Consider the following 19834-nt stretch of genomic DNA (forward strand, 5'->3'; position numbering starts at 1 on the left):
TCTAAATTTCCTAAAATTTAAGAGCCGTAGTCTATGAAACAAAATTCATATCAACCACCATTATGTCTATGGTGATATTAGTGAAGATAGCTGTTTATTCACTGTCAACAGATGTACCCAATCATATAATTTTCTCTGTGATTCTGAGGAATGACCTTGATCTCGTAAGGGATTTCATCCTATGTCCTAGCACTGACCTTCCATTTTATGTGTTCCTATATTCAAACTACATATTTAGTTTGGATGCAAATAGTGATTTTTATCGGGTGGGGAGAATTCTCAAATATGTGTAGGTGCTCTTAAGGAATGACATTAAAATAAACTACATTGATTTGCTTTACAATCTCAGATTGGGTTTCTACCATTATTCTTGAAAGAAAACAGTGTGATTTAGACTGTCACTATTCTTTCTCCCACTCCACCATATAATAATTCTACACAAGCCTAATGCTTAAAAATATATATATATATAATCTTGACTTCCAGTTTCTTCAGGCAAGGAAATAATTCAATCCTAACACAGCAGCTCAGAACAAAGCAGCCATATGGCACACATTCTACCTTGAGATAGATAATTCTCACCAACTTCTTAATTGATGTTTTTCTTTATATATTCTCTGCTTAAAGTTTGTCTGCTAGATAAATAAACTTCAAGTAGCACATAGCAATCTATACATTGGGTTAAGTTCAGTTCAGCCAAATAAAATGTTGGATAACTTAGTTAAAGTGTATTTACCACAAAGCTGTCAAGTGAGAAAAACTGGGCCCCACAGCCTCAAAACGCAGACATTCTAGTGAGATTTCTGGTTCTTGTTTCCTCATGACTTTCGGATAGTCTAAAGACAGTTTTCTGTGTCTTTTCTGCAAAGAACAAGTGCAGAGTGGCATGATAAAAATAAAAGAGAATTAAAGATTGCTATTTTTGGCTCTCAAAGGATTTCATTCACTGTTTCAGCAAACAGTTTCTGCATTTCAGAGTGGAGATCATTTTGTAGTCAGAGGCTGTGTATTTCTATTAAGTTATCCAAATTTATTGCTGTGGATTAAATTTAAGGGGGTCTTTAAGGACACCAACATTTTTGTGATTTACATTACATCTGAAAGAGAAGAGAAATCAAGTTATATTCACAAAGTGCAAAACCTTAAATTCCATACTTTTCCTATTGACTCGCTTATTACATCTGTGTTTATCTTCACAAGTTCATTTGAACTATTTCCACCAAAGATATATGAGCGCTCTGATTTATATCCTGACTACATAGAGCGGTGCTCTGTAATCAGGAGACTTGAAATAAAAGTCGTGCATTTTTAATGCTTTTGCTTTTGTTCAGCCGTGATCTTATATAAACCATGTGTTCCCTATGATTTTTTGACGTTTCCTACTTTAATATAGAGGAAGATTAACCTCTTTCCTCAGAGAAAGCATGAACTTCTCAGGAATTACCAAAAAAGATAATTGAGTTTAAAGAAGAATAATAGATACCATAAAAAATTCAACATTATATGTTTAGACAGGAAGAATGCTTTCTTATTTTCTATGGAAATGATATTTGGGAGAATAATCTGACACCGGGGAAGGATAGGAATGAAGGACGTCTCATCTTTTAAAAATACATGAAAATATATTGATGCTGCATGTGTGTGTATTGTCTAACCTGGTAAAGTCTGGACATTACTGATATAGAAAGTTGCGTAATAACATTAAAAGTCTAGGAACATGTAAGTTATTACTCTTGGACTGAAGGCAATGTTTGTTTAAATGTTTTGTCACCTGCATTAACTTATAAACTTGTTTAGGTCCTTATCCTTAAAATATTGGTGTTATTGCATTATCATCCATACTTGTTACTCTCTTCATTGACAATTTTCTATAGATTGTCCCAAAGAACAGTCCATTGGGTGAACTCCTATTTTTTTCCTGATTAACTCTAATTAATGACACATTGCAGAAAGTTATGCTGTTTTTATTTTTCCCAACCCAATAAAAAAGAATGATCTTATCTAAGCTCTAATGAGTTATTATAAGAAAAGAAGCCTATTCTTTCTGTAATCCTATAATTCCTGATGTCAATTGCAACTTTTCCTCTTGTTAATTTATATTTATAAAAAAAGAAATATACGACAGCAAGGAGCACAAAGCATGCCATCTTTGCAGCTATCCCTTTAGCTTTGTGTCAATTTACAATTTTTACAAAGGAAATATACGGAAATATAGCCATATAAACAAGTAGAAAATAAAAAGCCTACATGATCGCCTACCCGGAGACTAGCACTGTTATTATTTCAGGGTTTGACTTTCAGGAGCCTTTCTAGGTTTCTAATGATACACACACACACATACACACATGCACACACACACTCAAGGAACATAAATTTCTCACGTCACAAGCTGAAGAGGACAACAACTCTAGCTTTCAGTATTTTCCCATATCAGGGACTCATTTCTGTCTTGAGCTTTCCATTCATTCTTGAGGATGTAAAGTTTAGATTCTGACCTATGTTATCTGGGACCCTAAAAAAACAGGAGGGACTATTTTTGACCCAATTATCTACTCACCCCATGCTACTATGTCGTTATACTCCGAGAATATTGCACTAGGATGTTGAGTACTCTTTTTAGGGGATTGTTGTTCCAGATACTATTATTCCATGACTTCCCTAAGGAAGCAAGATGTACATCCCTCCTGTGCTCAGACATCCAAACCCATCCACCCGGTTGACGTCTGCAGGGAGGTCGGGGTGAGGAATGAGGACAGAGTCTAAGGACTCTTGGTTCATTCTTTTCCCCTCCCAACCCCAGATTAAAAAAAATCTTTATCTAGTAGGATATACTACTTCTTCCCATGGACTTTACAGTCTACTTTGCAACATATTAACACTTAAAAGTCAACTTAAAAAATTCAGATTTTGCGGGGCCGGCCTGGTAGCATAATGGTTAAGTTCAGCACACTCTGCTTCAGCAGCCTGGTTTTATGCATTTGGATTCCAGCTGTGGATCGACACCACTCATCAAGCCATGCTGTGGTGGCATCCCACATACAAAATAGAGGAAGACTGGCACAGATGTTAGCTCAGAGCCAATCTTCCTCACCAAAAAAAAAAAAAACCCAGGGTTTTGCAACACAAAAATTTTTTTCTCTCAAAAATAACTAAGAATTTCAAAGCCTACCTAGAATTTAAATACCACAAATTAGCTTATTTCACACTAGTACATCACATTTATCCTCTTTTCTCTGCAATATCTCAGCATCAACAGCCAGTTTTGCTGTTTTTAGGGGGAAGAGATGGGATTGAATTAGATAATCAAGAACTGCTCTTTAAAAAAATATTTCAAAATATTATCCCTGTGCTTAGTCTTTACATATGCTGAATATTTTAAATCATGGAAGATCATCTGCACATGGCCCTTTGTAACATGTTTTTATGACTTTAAGTACTGTGAGCATCTCTCTGACATACTTTTACATGGCTACCTAGACATCAAACCAATACCTGCATCTTACAAATACATATATAATAATTTTGGTCATTTAAAATTAGGCTTATACATCCATCCTGTTCCATTGAGGTTCTTCAATACCACCTACAGCTTCAAACAAATTTGGATGCCTTTTATTTAGGCAAGATTTTATACAAATTTTAAGAATTTTAAGAATGCGCTGGAAAATGTTGAGTGTATTTTCTGTAAAAATCACCATATTTCACTCTTATGAGACCAGCATTTAAAAAATAAACTCACTATAACATTCTGAAGCTATGTGTGTGTTTTACATTTGAACTCATTGACTGAAATAAAATTTATTGTTTATTTAAACAGAGAAAATAATAGTTTGAAGATACGAGAGTAAGATAGGGTCTCACCGTCGATAGTCCACATAATACTAAAATATATTCTTGTTGATTTATACAACAGTAAATTTTGCTGTGTTGCTGGGTTTTTGAAAAACGCACAACGTGACAGTCCTTAAATATAATTATCCTATATTAAGCTCTCAAATTTAGAGCATAAAAAAATGTTTCTGGTAATGTGTAGCTTACTCTGTGGGCAACAGGTTAATTGTGCTTTCCTTTATTTTTAGATGTGAAATATTTGCTACAGTTTTAATTTTTTCTTAATTGAAACTCTGAGAACATGTATTTTTAATGATTCTGGTTGGGCTGATTCTAAGTATTCCTTTTGCTGGTAGTCATTTGACCCATCTCCTGAAAGATTATGTGTTCTTCAGGATAGCAGAAACCGTCAATGAAAGCTTTTACTGGTTATCTTTGCAATATTCATTAAAGTTCAATCTTAATTGTCCACGGGAATACAAGTGAGCCATCTTCATATGGGGCTGTACTTTATCAGGCCCTAGACACACTTTTCAAAAGGTGCAAACTTTCCATATCTGGGCACAAGTAGCCTATTGCATTTGGTAAACATACTTTAACGATGGTTTCATTTCCTGGAAACAAGGCAATCTTTTAGAAGCATTTGAGGTCTCTTCTATCAGAATATGTATAAGAGTCAGAATGCTTTGTTCTGCGAGAAGCATTTTTCTTACTGGGTATTTGATGGAGATGCTGTGCTACCGCTCTTGTTGCCACAGAGACAGCAGGTCAACAGAGAAGTAAATGGGTGGTCTTGAATGTCAAGTTAAGGAATAATCCATTTTAGTGACCTTTGCCTCTGTGTCTTATTCTCAATAGGTCAACACATTGATTTATTTATTTGTATATATTTTACAAAAAGAGAAATATCTTTATGTTTCCTAAGCGCTTTGAAATACATCAATAAAAGAAAAATAATTCAGTATTAGTATACTTATTGTTTTGTTAATAAAATAGCTCAGAAGTAAGCATGATAAATTCAGTAAATTTCAAGGAGAACTAATTGATATCTCAAGTTTATTCGACTTACTTTTAAAACCATAAATGAATGCCATTGTCTTTATTACGGAGAATGCAAATTCTCTCCAAACTGGCATTTGGTTGGAAAAGACCAAACTAGTTTATTTCCATTCTGTTGCTACACTTTAAAAAATAATTTAGGGGCCAGCCTCGTGGCGCAGTTGTTAAGTTCACACGTTTCGCTTCGGCAGCCCGGGGTTCACCGGTTTGGATCCCAGGTGTGGACATGGCACCGCTCGGCAAGCCATGCTGTGGCAGGCTTCCCACATATAAAGTAGAGGAAGATGGTCACAGATGTTAGCTCAGGGCCAGTCTTCCTCAGGAAACAGAGGAGGATTGGCAGCAGATGTTAGCTCAGGGCTAATCTTCCTGGGAAAAAATAAAATAAATAAATAAATAAATAAATATAATAAATTATAAACTATGTGGAGAACAAAAGAAAACTCATGATACTCATATCTATTTATCAATCTATGTACATTTTATGTCATCAGATAAGGAGAACATCCTTGAGTTACTATATAACACTTGTCAATGTTTATAAAGGATAAACTACCATAGAATATACCTTATGAAATATAAATTAAAAGACATGCAAGTCCTTGGAAGTCATCTTAGAGTCAATTTGCAGGCATAACCAGTTCTATATTTGCCATAACCTAAAAATAACATAAAATGTATAAGTTTTCGTCTTAGTACATTCATTCGACATGGAAGGTTTGAAGTAAATGTAAGTTTCAGGCTCTCATAAAAAGTTGAGAATTCAGGCTATAATCGATAGCATATCACTCTTTTTTGATTCATCTAGCAATTACTATAGATGGAGAAGTAGAACAGTTTTCTGAGCAACTGTGATTTTTCTGGAAGAAACATTATGAAGAAATGAAAGATGGGAAATGGCATGACGTTGGGCTGAGACCTCCTTCTTAATAACCAGTGGAGTCTTGGGCTTCAGCCTGTACTTGTTCGAACTCAGCTGCTCCTGCTGAGGTGCGTGGAATTTCCTCAAGGTCACCTTCTCTCTGTGGAGGAGAGCACTACACATTCTACCCATGATTTTTTTTAGAATAAATATAAGAGAAAGAACTTTTGAATGAAAGATAATTTGCAACTAATCAGTAAAAACTGGAAAGGATAAAAAAGGATGTTTGGGAAATGTCTTTTTTAAAGGTAAGGGCAAATTGACAGTAAGTGAAAAAAAGATGCATGATTTATTTGATGATCCTTCTGGGTCAGATAGTCTATAAGTCTGATTTATGAATAAAGAGTAATCAATTCTAAGTAATTAGTGACATAATTGATCAAGTTTTCTGATGTTTGGGTGTGTCTGGGTGTGAATTCTAATTTGGTGTCTAAAATTTTGGCCTTAATTTTTGTTAGTGTGAAAAGTTCTATTACTTTCTATTATTGCTAGAGCCTGAGATAATTTTAAGGAGAAATACTCAGAACCAAGATTTACTTTTGGCGTCCACAAGTACTTATGGGTGTGCATCCTGTCACAGAGCAGACTCTATCCTCCTGTTGACTGCACATTCAACTTGGTTTCCTTCGTGTTCTTCGGATTAAAAATTCAACTCCTTATAGGATAGTTGAGCATTTCTTGAGGGGTTTGACAGCTGTTCAGATCAATAGCCAGCCTTTCTTTCCTTTAGTTTTTTTTCTGGAGACTACAGGAATAATGAGAATTTGCTAAGTTTACAGGCAAACATACAATATTATATTGTATTATATTGTATCGTTTCTGATTATAGATGCATAAGTATGCCCCTGGAATGCCTGGAGAAAATGGTTTTCCAAGCATAATTCAGTTAATGCCACATAAATCATTGGAAAAAAGGAAAATTAGGGGGAATTATTATAGAGTAGGAATGCCGCTAGATTAAGAAATATTTTATTTGCTATATTTTATTTATCTTTATACTTTCTCTAACTCTTTCCTTATCTTAAATGATATTCTTTTCCTTGAGAAGCACATTATATAACTGAAAATCTTCTCAATTACTACATTTGATATTTTAGAAACACTAAGAATTCTTAAAGATGGAAATAACAAAAAGGAAAATATGCTACATATAATGAGAAAGATACTGCATCATTTTGTGTGCACTCTTTTAGCATAAGTTTGTCTAAAACAGAGTTCTTCACTAACTTCCTCTTAAATTTCAAATCTTTTTTTTATTCTGCATTATAAAATCTCCTAACTTTCACTCTTCTAAACAAAATAGTACCATCTCATCTAAAAATATATCTTCAGGGCCCGCCCTGGTGGCCTAGTGGTTAAGTTCAGTGCCCTCTGCTTCAGTAGCCCGGATTCCGTTCCTGGGCGTGGACGTACGCCTCCCATCTGTCAGTGGCCATGCTCTGCTGGAAGCTCACATTCAAAAAAAAGAGGAAGATTGACAGCCTATGTTAGCTCAAGGTGAATCTTCTTCAGCAAAATAAATAAATAAATAAATAAATATAAATATATACACACACACACACGATTCTTGCCTTCTAGAAAGATGCAATGGTTGAAGGTAAAAAAAAAGGGAAGAAATGTAGTTCAATCACATAGACCAAAGAACAGGGTATACCCAGGATCATAGTAGTACTGACTTTGTACCAAATAGCAGTCTATTTATTTGCATTCGTATGTTTTAATATCTTAAACTGGAAAATGAGAATTATGTATGCATTTCTTACCTTACTGTCTGGGCACGTACATGTGAATATAAGTGAGTTTGAGAGTGTGCGTGTGTTTGTGTGCGTGCATATGTGGAAGCCGTTGCAAGGTAATGCACATGAAATGCATGTGAAGTGTTTTGTTTGTTTGCCAACAGATCCTTAGTTTCAGATACAATTCTGAAATAAGTTACTCTGATTTTTGAGAGTTCTTTCAATTCACATAATATTCTGCTGGACCTATATTACTATATTATGAAAAGAGCATCATAAATAATTAGAATTAAACTAATTATCAATGCAGATGAACAACATTCTACATGAACATGGATTTGCATATTGATTTCTCTGTTAGATTTAATAATCTCCGGTAGGTTTCTTGGTTATTCTCGAGAGTTACCCAGGCTCCACTCTAGAGAAACATGACCTTTCCACTGAGAGGAGTTTCCCAGATACCCCTCCACTTCCCAGGCCTGCTATGGTCTAAACAACTAGCTGCATTCTATCCCTTAAACAAATTTGCGGTCATCAGTGTATCTTCAGTGTGTTCTTGGTCTGCAGAAATAAATTTTGCGTTTCCTAGTTATCACCTGGGAGCTGTAGACCACACTGCGTGATCTAGAATAGGCATTAATTACTGCTTTAAATCTCCCACTTTGGGAGGAATATGCAGAGAATATTTAGCACTTAGCTAAAAAGTAGAAACATAACTTGGGAAACGCTCTCTTCTAGAGTCAAGGCACGTGTGTCCTGTTTGGCAATTTTTATATACTTTTCCCCAGCAGATCAGTTTTTATCCTTTAAAGCTCTTTAGGATAACATATGGATACACGTTATAATAATGTAAAGTATTAGAGAGTTCTATTTTCTGTAGTTAAAAGAAATCTAACTGTGTTAACGAGTGACTCCTTATTATTGCAGATCGTCTGAACTTCTCATTAGAATTGGCCAAAAGTGACAGATGCATAGCGCCATTAAATAGGTTAAAACAAAGACAAACAGAATGGATTTGGTTACTGTGCCTTTCCTAACTGATAAGTTCTCATGTACGAAGACAGCACACTTGCTTCTATGTAATTGCAATGTCCTTTCTCATCTCATGATACGGCCTAGCCATTTACACTATTTATAGTGAAGTGGTTAAGAGCAGGATGTTGGACAGATCTGAGTTCAAGGTGGTGTTCCACCGTTTTCTAGATTCATGACTTATTCTCCGTGTGTGTCAATTTTCTCAGGCTTAAAAATGGAGAAACCAGTGGTTAATTAAGAACTAAGTCAGATAGTAAATTTGAATTATTTAGCATAGTTTGTCACACAACAGATACTCAATAAATACTATATTTGGGATTGATGATGATGATGATAATTAGGATGATGAAAATACCTAAAAATGAAAAGAAAGAAAGCAACCAAAAGTACAGGACTTAGAGTGTTACGAGGCATAGATTCCTAGTTGTGTCTTTGACTCAGGGAGAGGATTTAAGTCGTGACTAGTGCCCTATCACTATCTATGCAGAAGGACAAAATCAACTGTTCTATTTCCCCTTCCCATCAGTTCCTAAAATGAGCAAATATGAGCAGTATGCTTTTACTTCCCCCTCACAGGTCAAAGATGGCCTTTCAGATGGGATGACTTCCTTCCTTCTGTAAGCCCTCTCCTGCTGGCCCCAGGTTCATGTGGGCTCTGACAAACCATTGTTATCCTTACTTCAGGGGCACTGAAAAAAGAAAAAATCTATAGTAATGACCTTTGAGTGGAGACCTTTACAGGGCTTTTCTCCGGTCCTTCCATTAGGTCAATGATGTTGACAATTAAGTCATGAAGCATTACTGTTGCTGGAAAAGAGGTGAATAAATGTGATGGAAGCAGTTTTCTTGTTGATCTTTCAAAGGCAATTTAATTAGCTGATCATCAGCTCTGGAAGCCAAAGCGAGATAATTGGGCTGGGGGTGGAGTCAACTGACTTCTTTGACAAATGAGCTTATTTAGAGAATTACTTTAATTCCTTTGTTCATTACAGGGACGCTGCAAGCCCAGGAAATGCTAGGATTTCATGGTGATGCAAATAATTGCACTGATTTATTTTTATACTTCTATCTTCAGTTTTGTTCCTCATTTTTAGTCTTCCGTGTGCTAACAGCATAAGGATTGTATGTGCATAAAATAATTAAAATAAATCTAAGAGATCTTCTATCATTTGTGGCATAGAACAGAATTATTCTGACATATTCCAGGACAATGTGATAATCCTGCTACGATACTTAATTTTGTGGTCTTCAGGAGTAAGCGGTTCCAATTCCTAACAAAAATCAAATTAAATAAGCTTTGTTCTCTTTTCAGTGTCTCCAATCTCTAGAGTAAGACAAAAGTGTTTGTGTTTTCTCTGCCCTAACTAGTTAGGCAAATGTCAATATTTGTGTATTTCTGTTTGATCGATGTTACTACATCATTTTCAGGCCAATAAAACAAAAAACAAAAAGGAAACAAAAACAACAATCAGAAAAATCTTAACAATGAAACCTTAGAGGAAGACTGGCACAGATGTTAGCTCAGAGACCATCCTCCTCAAGCAATAAGAGGAAAATTGGCAACAGATGTTAGCTCAGGGCCAATCTTCCTCACAAAAACCAAACCAAAACAAAAAACTTAACCCATTGCTTATGAAATAAACATTACTTGAAAATGCACTGTGTCCAGGAACTCTGTTTAATGACAGAAATATCAAGATGACAAATATATGATACTGCTATTCAGGACTCATGCCTGATGAAGTGAAAAGTAAGCAGATAAATTATAATGCAACATGGAAATTTTACCAGCACACATGGGAACCAAGTGATATGGGAGCCTAAGGGAGACGCAACTCATTCTCCTCCCCAACTGTGCCTGATATCATTTATCACTTTGGTGTTTTGAATGGACAGAATCTAAAACTCAGACCATTGTATTGATCAGTTGATTTAAATAATTCACTAGAAATCTGATGTTTGTGTTTTTTTTTTTAGGATTTTTATTTTTTCCCTTTATCTCCCAAAACCCCCCAGTACATAGTTGTATATTCTTCGTTGTGGGTCCTTCTAGTTGTGGCATGTGGGACGCTGCCTCACCGTGGTCTGATGAGCAGTGCCATGTCCGCGCCCAGGATTTGAACCAACGAAACACTGGGCCGCCTGCAGCAGAGCATGCGAACTTAACCACTCGGCCACGGGGCCAGCCCCTGATGTTTGTGTTTTATAGTACAGATAAAATCTTACCTAAACAAAGAATATAGATTACTGTATTTCAAATCTCTACTTTATTTGCATTTGCACTGTTATTAAGTAGGTAGAACGTTAAGAGGGGTGCTTTTAAAGTCTCTTCTTACCAATTCTGAAAAAAAATGAATAGATTCATGTATTTTAGGAAATGCAAATTGTTTCAAAGGAGAATCTGAGTGTGTGAGTAAAACATGATGTGAATCTGAGTGTATGAGTAAAACATGATGTATTAGGTAGCCTGTCTTTATATATGTGCATATTTATCAATATCTCCTTGGAGGCTGGTTAGTGAAGTTGCTTGGAACACAATGCTAATAATGTCAAAGTCATGGATGTGGGCTTCCCTCACTTTGCTCCATGGCTACAAATAGATTTTTCATCTCAGCTGGCCTTCTTGCAAATATCTGCATCTGATCACAAGGAAAGGTACTTTAAATAAATCGATGCAAATCCATCAGCCATGTTTACACCTGGCATTGAATAAGTCACCCAGATAAAGTTATTTGCAAGCAAAATAGGATGAAAAGAATGTCCTGCAAATGCTGAGTGTAATTTTTTTTCAAAGTAGTTTACAAGCCATCTGAGGAGAGGATGTGTATTCTACTCTTCATGTCCCTTACATCCACTAATGTAGTATTATACACATCTGCATGCTTTTGTTGTTGGATGAATGACTATAATACGGTACAAATATCTCTACTTCAAATAAACTAAAATAAATAGTGATCACTTTAGAACCTACATTTTTTTGAGTGCACAAATGCAAATTCACTTAAATATATTTAAATATCAAAGGAGTGAATTTGAGGGAATATAGCTCATTGAAAATTTAAAGCATACAGGGCTCTCCAAAAAAGGGAGAGGTGAGAGGAACAATCGATTCTTCTTGAAGTATGGCTCCAAGAAAATACTCTTTACTGAAGGGAGCTTTCATATTGGCAGTGTGACATGTGTGTGTAAATATGGCTGTATAGGAATCTTGATTCACACAACCCTGTCTTTTCATTGAAGCCACATTGTACGATGGAAAAACAAAGCTTGACGATTTAGTTCATACTTGGTTTCTCTCTTACTGTTTTTTTAAAATTCTTTAGTTTTTTGCTCCATATCTCTATTTTCCCATTTTTAAACTAAAAATAATAATTTGTGAACAGGCTTAAAAAATGGAATACTAGTGTTCTAGTTCTATCCTTAAACTTCTTTGTGCCCCCAAAATTATCACCTATTTCCTAACTTGAAACTATCACTTTATACTAGTTTCTCACCATCTCTTTAAATTTTTTTCAAGATATTTTTGTATATAAAATTACCAAAAAATCCTCCTTGACCTTGTGTCCCACCAGTTGTCTACCTCTTTATCACTCTTTCACTTTATAGCTTTATTTCTTGAAAAGTAATTTAATTTCTTCCTACTTTCTTAATTCACGTTTACACACATTGAGTGCATCTCCTAATACTCCTTTAAAATGGCTCTTACTAAGATCACTAAAAAACTTCTATTTGACCACAATTCGCAGAAGAATATTGCTTCTCATCTATCAGAGTCAAACTCTGTTGAAAACATCTTGCCTTTCGAAACTCCTCCGGTCTCAACGAGACTACTCTCTCAATTCCTTTCTTTATGAATGTTCGTTCTCTGTCTTCCTCTGACCACTTCGTCCTCCCCAGGGCTCCTCAGAACTATTCTGCTTCCTACTATATCCCTCTTGCTGTGTCATCTTCCCATTCATATGACTTCTAATATTCAAGACAGGCTTACAACCTCCCATTCCAGATCTTTCCTAGTCTTGACTCCTAAACTCCAGACGTGTTTAAAAAAGACCTACTGGACATTTCTACCTGGATTCCAACGGGTAACAGGATTCAGCATACTTAAAACTTTCTCCCTAAAGATTGTTCTTTCTTTTGAGTAAACTCATCTAAATTGAAGACATAATTTCTCGAGTCATTGTAGGATCTACCTACTCTGTTTATAACTTGATTAATGGATCACTAAGTCTTCTGGTTTTTACCTCCAAAATGCCAGTTATAATCTTTCCCTTTCTGTTTTCATTACCACTCGTTTAAATACATATTAACTTTGATTCAGTTGACAGTATCCAATCTCCTGGTGTCTAACATTTCTCATCATCACTAAACCTTCCACGACGCAGCTGGGACACCTTCTCCAAACCAAACAGCTTGCTATGTCTCTGCTCATCTTGGTAATGGGCCCTGTGTAATCCCCAAGCAAACCCTCTTTTAAATGACGTTTTTTTCTTACACTCTGCCTTAGAAAAGTTAAAGACAGTAAACCCTAGAAATAAAGTGTCTGATCAACTTAATCGTAACATAGCTATCAACTCCGTTTGAAATTCTGACGGGGTCATTGTCTTCTATGTAAGTACGGAATTGCTTTTTAGAGCATGACCTCTGGAGGACAACTGGCTTTTGTGAATCTTAATTTTGCCTGTGTACGACCTTGAAGAAGTTACTTAAGTCTGTGTCTCCGTGTCCTCATTTGTAAACAAAGAAATAAAAAATCATACCTACTGTGTTGCCTCATTTTGATAATTAAATTTAATATATGTGCAACCCTTATGCCAGTGTCTGGAACATTGTATGTGCTCAAAAATACTAACTAGTATTTTTCTAAGGATTCACATTAAAGGATGGATGAGTTGTTTTGTTTTTTTTTTTCTTTTTCATTTTTTTGCCCTGAGAAACCTCAGACCCTGAATGTTTGCCTACATTTGATGTGCTTGGGCAAAGCAGCCTCTAAATATCTTGTTACTCTTGATACCATGCTCTTTACTACTTTCCTGGTCACTCCAATATGGGAGTCAAAAAATGCACTCAGCTAACCCTATAGGAAGAAGGAGCTGACTGTACAGTCTCTTTAACCGTATGAAGAAATTCAACTCTGTTCTTTGCCCCCTCTCCTACCCCCATCCCAAGGCAGTGCTACTGCTATTGCATTATCAGAAATCTGAAGGAATGTGCCTTTTCTGCCCATGTGTGAATGAATCAGCTTTTTGAAGACAACTGCAAGCAAACCTTTCATTCTCCTTCTTTGTTATCAGAATTCACTGTAACTCAGCTGGAGTCGATCTCAAGAAGAATACGAAAACTCACTTGTAGTTTTTATTAAAGAGCATGTTTCTGGGTAAAGGGCCATTCATATAGAGAATAAGGAATCAGCGTCACTCTCCCTGGAACAAGAAAATTTTAGTGTAATACCAAATTAATAGACTTTCATAAAATCCTCCTTGGTTCATACTATCTTAAGGCAAAGCTCAAATCCTTAGAATGAAATGTCATTCATGATCTACCCTGTGTATTTTTCCAGAATCATTTTCTATCCTCTCACCTGTAGCCTATGTTCTAGATACAACAAATACTTGCAAATCCCTTAGAATGCCATGGTTTCTCTTACTGATGACTTCTCTATTTCCATTGCCTGCGTCGTCTCCCATCCCCTCCTATCTCTAATTATTAAAAAATTACTTATCTTCAAAACATAGTTTAAAATTCGCCTCCTCTGGGAAACTTAGAGTATGTGTTCTTGGGTAAAGGTCCACTTAGGTAGAGATCTCTCGAACAAAACCAAGCACTTCTTCCTATCTACTACTTGAACCTTGTATGCACTTCTCTTTTAATACAACTGATGACTGATGTTCACATATAGCCCCTTTACTTGACTGGGAGGCCCTGTGGGCCAAGGCCTTTGCTTAGTTTAATATTCAATCCTCAATGTTATGCGTGAGTCAGAAAAGTAGGGACTAAAGAAATGTTGCTAAATGGGTTTACATCCATAAAACCTATGTGATTTTTATTTCTCATAGTGGAGAGAGAAAAATGGCTATTGAGAAATTCAAAAGACTATAAATATTGAGAATTGGGTACATTTATCTAGGATGATTGAGTTATTTATTAGAGAACATTGGGAGGCAATTCTCCACAGTTTACACATGTTTTGTTCACAGTTTCTGTTGTGTTTCTGCACATCTTCTGAGGCACTGACTGCCTTTGTTTTGACTGTATTTTCAAGCATGTTTGCATAGCAAACAGCTTTGGAAGACAGAGGAACTATCTCCCTCTGATCAAAGGGTAAGTTTGTTTGATCTCTAGTATAAGAAAGATAATGTCTCCCTTTGGGGTAAAAGTCAGGGAGGTTACTGCACACTATAAAAGATTTGGGTTCCATAAATGTGGGCTTCCCATTCCTATAATGCAATTTATTGTGTGTTCAGGTGTTACCTGGCCTGCTTTTCCTCTCACACATCGTTAAAAAGGAGAATCCAGATAAAAAGCATACTATGAATTAAACCATGTTCAATTTTATATTAGTGAAAATAGCACTACAAGCTTGAAATAAGCTTCTGAAATAGGTAAAATTCACACTGTTTTCCTATCTACTATCTCACTGCTGTTGCCCAGATATTTACCCACTGAGTGCATCATTTCAATATCTGTTTCTTCTTTCTTTATTTGAATAGTTGTTCAGGGGAAAAAATAGTATGATTAGATATGAATATTATCTTACTAAGTCTCCTAAACTCTTATTCTTTTTTGAATACAACCTAAATTGTCAATTTATATTCCCTTTGAAAACCACCTTCCATAGTCCCAGCTATACTCCCAATAATAGCAAACAAGAAAAAGAGGAGAAAGGTAAATTAACAACCATAAAGTCTACCTTCTCTAGCAGACATGTTTGTTGTTACTTTTAGATATTAATAACATTTCATTTTCACTTTCATAATCTCACAAATCCTACAAAGTTGTAGTAATTATTCTCATTTTACAAATCAGGAAATTGAGACTCAAGAGATTGAACTAATATGCCCCCCAAAAAAGAGCCCAGTAAGTGGCAGAAACCAGAATTATTAGACCCTGAAATCCACCCAAATATAATTTCAAGAATTCCACCTTTATCTGCTACTTTATGTCTTCTCCCAAAAATTCCATTCCTGCTTTTCCTTGTCAGTACAAATATTTAGTCATTGGGACCAACTCCTCTATACGAAAGCAGTTTTCTTCCTCTCTCTTCTTATATTCTCTTTTCTTCACTCTCTTGTTCTCAGGTAAAGAATTTACATTTGAAATATGATACATACAAAGGCCACATAAGTATTATGCAACCCATGGAGGTGTCATACTTGTTCAAGAGAACATTTTCAAAATTGGATATTGCATAACAATTTTCGAGTTAGCAACTTTTTTGGAAGATTGACAAGGTCTGACAACACTGGACCCACATTTCTGCATGATAACCATCTGCTTGGGCTGAACAGTGGCAGGCCCCTGGAAACAGGGCACTTGAAGTGTGCAGTAGGCTCAAATACCTCTTGGTCTCACACCTGGAGCTTCTTCCTTGGTGTTGTAGGCCAGGACCCAGAGGCATTTGAATCTGTGATGGCTGATTTATATAGTATTGGTCTGCTGTACAGATGGCAAGGAACTACTGCCCTGTGCCAAGAAATTATTAAGGCACATAGAGTCATTTCATTTCAGAGCTTTCTGGTGCCAACGAAATAAAACTCGCCCTTTATAGTCTACTAAATAGTGGAAAAAGAGTTCACTCTTGTGTGAGAGATGCTCTTGTTTAGCTTTCTGTTTTTAGTGAACTTGAGAAGAAATTTTGTGGGATTATTTTTATTACTGTCAAACACTTAACCTCAATAAATAAATCGTATCCTCTGGGGCTTACTAATAATAAATTTGATAAGCCATTTATCTTTTAAATAAATTTTAATGCATGACCATAGGCTCTAGCAAAGAAAAGTAATTTGAGTGTTACAGAGGACAAATCATATTAACTGAACCCAAGAACTTCCCCAGCAAAGTTTATGGCGACATCATTGATTTCTCTCTCTGACGTCTCCTGTATATCTAATGGCACATTTAACAACATGTATAGTGACTTTCTCAAGTTGCTACTAAACGAAGAAGAAGGAATTTTAAGTGTGTTTAAACTTAATCAACAAGATTAAATTAAATCTAACAGATTTCATTTTAGCTTTTTTTCTTATATACAATTAATTGGAAACAGAAAATGATTTCTTTCCTCATTATTGCATTAAGATAATTTATTCTCACTTGAATTTTCTACTATATTAAAAAAGACGTATCACAGAGGTCTTTAATTGTAATACAATATTTAGGCTTCAGATTCTTAATTATTTTTTTTTGACTTTTTATTCTTTTTTTATTGTGGTAACGGTGGTTTATAACATCATATAAATTTCAGGTGTACATCATAATATATTCTGAATTCTGCGTAGATTACATGTTCACCATCCAAAGGCTAATTACAATCCATCATCACACACGTGTGCCTAATCATCCCTTTGGCCCTCCTCCTTCCCCCGTTCCCCTCTGGTAACCACCAACCCAATCTGTCTCTAGGTGATTGTCATTGTTTTTATCCTCTACTTAGGAGTGAGATCATATGATATTTGACTTTCTCCCTCTGACTTATTTTGCTTAACATAAGGCCCTCGAGGTCCATCCATGTTGTCACAAATGGCCAGGTTACACGTTTCTTATGGCTGAGTAGTATTCCATTGTGTATATATACCACATCTTCTTTATCCATCCGTCCCTTGATGGGCACCTAGGTTGCTTTTAGGTCTTGGCTATTGTGAATAATGCTACAATGAACATAGAGGTGCATATATCTTTATGCATTTGTGTTTTCATGTTCTTTGGAATAATATCCAGTAGTGGAATAGCTGAGTAACATGGTAGATCTATTTCTAATTTTTTGAGGAATCTACAAACTCTTTAGAAAGTGGCTGCACCAGTTTGCACTGCCACCAGCAGTGTATGAGAGTTCCCTTCTCTCCACATCCTCTACAAAACTTATTGTTTCCTGTCTTGTTAATTATGGCCATTCTAATGGGAGTGAGGTGATATCTCATTGTAGTTTTGATTTGCATTTCCCTCATAGTGATGTTAAACATCTTTTGATGTGCCTGTTGGCCATCTGTATATCTTCTTTGGAGAAATGTCTGTTCAGATCTTTTGCCCATTTTTTAATTGGATTGTTAGTTATTTTGTTGTTGATATGTATGAGTTCTTTATATATTTTGGGTATTAACCCATTATCAGGTATATGGTTTGAAAATATCTTCTCCCAGTTGTTAAGCTGTCTTTCTGTCCTGTTGATGGTTTCCTTTACTGTGCAGAAGTTTTTCAGTTTGATGTAGTGCAATTTGTTTATTGTTTTTATTGTTTCTCTTGCCTGGTCAGACATGGTACTTGAAAATATGCTGCTAGGATCGATGTCAAAGAGTGTACTGCCTAGGTTTTCTTCTAGACATTTAATGGTTCCAGGTGTCACATTCAAGCCTTTAATCCATTTTGAGTTAATTTTTGTGTATAGTGTGAGATAGTGGTCTAGTTTCATTCTTTTGCATGTGGCTATCCAGTTTTCCCAACACAATTAACTGAAGAGACTTTTCTTTCTCCATTGTATATTCTTGGCTTCCTTGTCGAAAATTAGCTGTTCATAGACCTGTGGGTTTATTTCTGGGCTCTTGATTCTGTTCCACTGATCTGTGTGTCTGTTTTCATGCCAGTCCCATGCTCTTTTGATTACTATAGGTTTGTAGTATATTTCGAAACCAGGGAGTGTGATGCCTCCAGCTTTGTTCTTTTTTCTCAGGATTCCTTTGACTATTTGGCGTCTTTTGTTGTTCCACATAAAGTTTAGGATTCTTTGTTCTATTTCTGTGAAAAATGTTATTGGAACTTTGGTAGGGATTGCGTGGAATCTGTAGATTGCTTTAGGAAGAATGGATATTTACTGTGTTAATTCTTCCAATCCAGGAGCATGGAATATCTTTCCATTTCTTTGTGTCTCCTTCAATTTCTTTCAACAATGTTTTATAGTTTTCAGTGTGCAGATCTTTCACCTCTTTGGTTAAGTTTATTCCTAGATATTTTATTCTTTTTGTTTCAATTGTAAATAGGATTGTATTCTTAATTTCTCTTTCTTCTACTTTGCTGTTAGTGTATAGAAATGCAACTGATTTTTGTATGTTGATTTTGTATACTGCTAACTGACCATATTTATTATTCCTAAAAGTTTTTTGGTGGATTCTTCAGGGTTTTCTATATATAAAATCATATCATCTGCAAATAATAACAGTTTCACTTCTTCCTTTCCAATCTGTATCCCTTTTATTTCTTTTTCTCGCCTGATTTCTCTGGCTAGGACTTCCAATACTATGTTAAATAAGAGTGGTGAAAGTGGGCATCCTCGTCTGGTTCCTGTTCTTAGAGGGATAGCTTTCAGTTTTTCTCCACTGAGAATAATATTAGCTCTGGGTTTGTCAAATATGCCCTTTATTATGTTGAGGTATTTTCCTTCTATACCCATTTTATTAGAGGTTTTTTCACAAATGGATGCTGTATCTTGTCAAATGTTTTTTCTGCATCTGTTGACATGATCATGTGATTTTTGTTCATTTTGTTAATGTGGCGTGTCACATTGGTTGATTTTTGGATGTTGAGCCACCCCTGCAAACCTGGAATAAATCCCACTTGACCATGGTGTGTGATATTTTTAATGTATTGTTGTATTGAACTTGCTGGTATTTTGTTGAGGCTTTTTGCATCGATGTCCATCAGTGACACTGGCCTGTAATTTTCTTTTTTTGTATTGTCCTTGTCTGGTTTCGGTATCAGGGTAATGTTGACTTCATAGAATGAGTCAGGAAGCTTACCCTCCTCTTTAATTTTTTGGAAGAATTTAAGAAGGATAGGTAGTAAATCTTCTTTGAATGTTTGGTAGAATTCACCAGGGAAGCTGTCTGGTCCTGGACTTTTATTTTTTGGGAGGATTTTGGTTACTGTTTTCATCTCCTTACTGGTGATTCATTTATTCAAACTCTCTATTTCTTCTTAATTCAGCTTTGGAAGGCTAGATGATTCAAATAATTTATCCATTTCTTCTAGATTATCCAATTTGTTGGCATATAGCTTTTTGTGATATTCTCTTATAATCTATTTCTGAGGTGTCTGTTGTAATTTC

General features: G+C 35.6%; 1 long non-coding RNA gene across 1 annotated transcript in view; it reads right to left on the reverse strand.

The window, feature by feature from the left end:
- Window positions 1–556: 556 nt before the first annotated feature.
- Window positions 557–19834, reverse strand: part of LOC138919007 (uncharacterized) — an 80381-nt gene continuing 61103 nt past the window's right edge. Inside the window, exon 3 of the long non-coding RNA XR_011428882.1 lies at window positions 557–5259. This is a non-coding gene — a long non-coding RNA (uncharacterized lncRNA). The remainder of the gene's footprint in view (window positions 5260–19834) is intronic.

This window comes from Equus caballus, chromosome 19, assembly GCF_041296265.1.
Source record: "Equus caballus isolate H_3958 breed thoroughbred chromosome 19, TB-T2T, whole genome shotgun sequence".
Taxonomy (NCBI): Eukaryota; Metazoa; Chordata; class Mammalia; order Perissodactyla; family Equidae; genus Equus; species Equus caballus.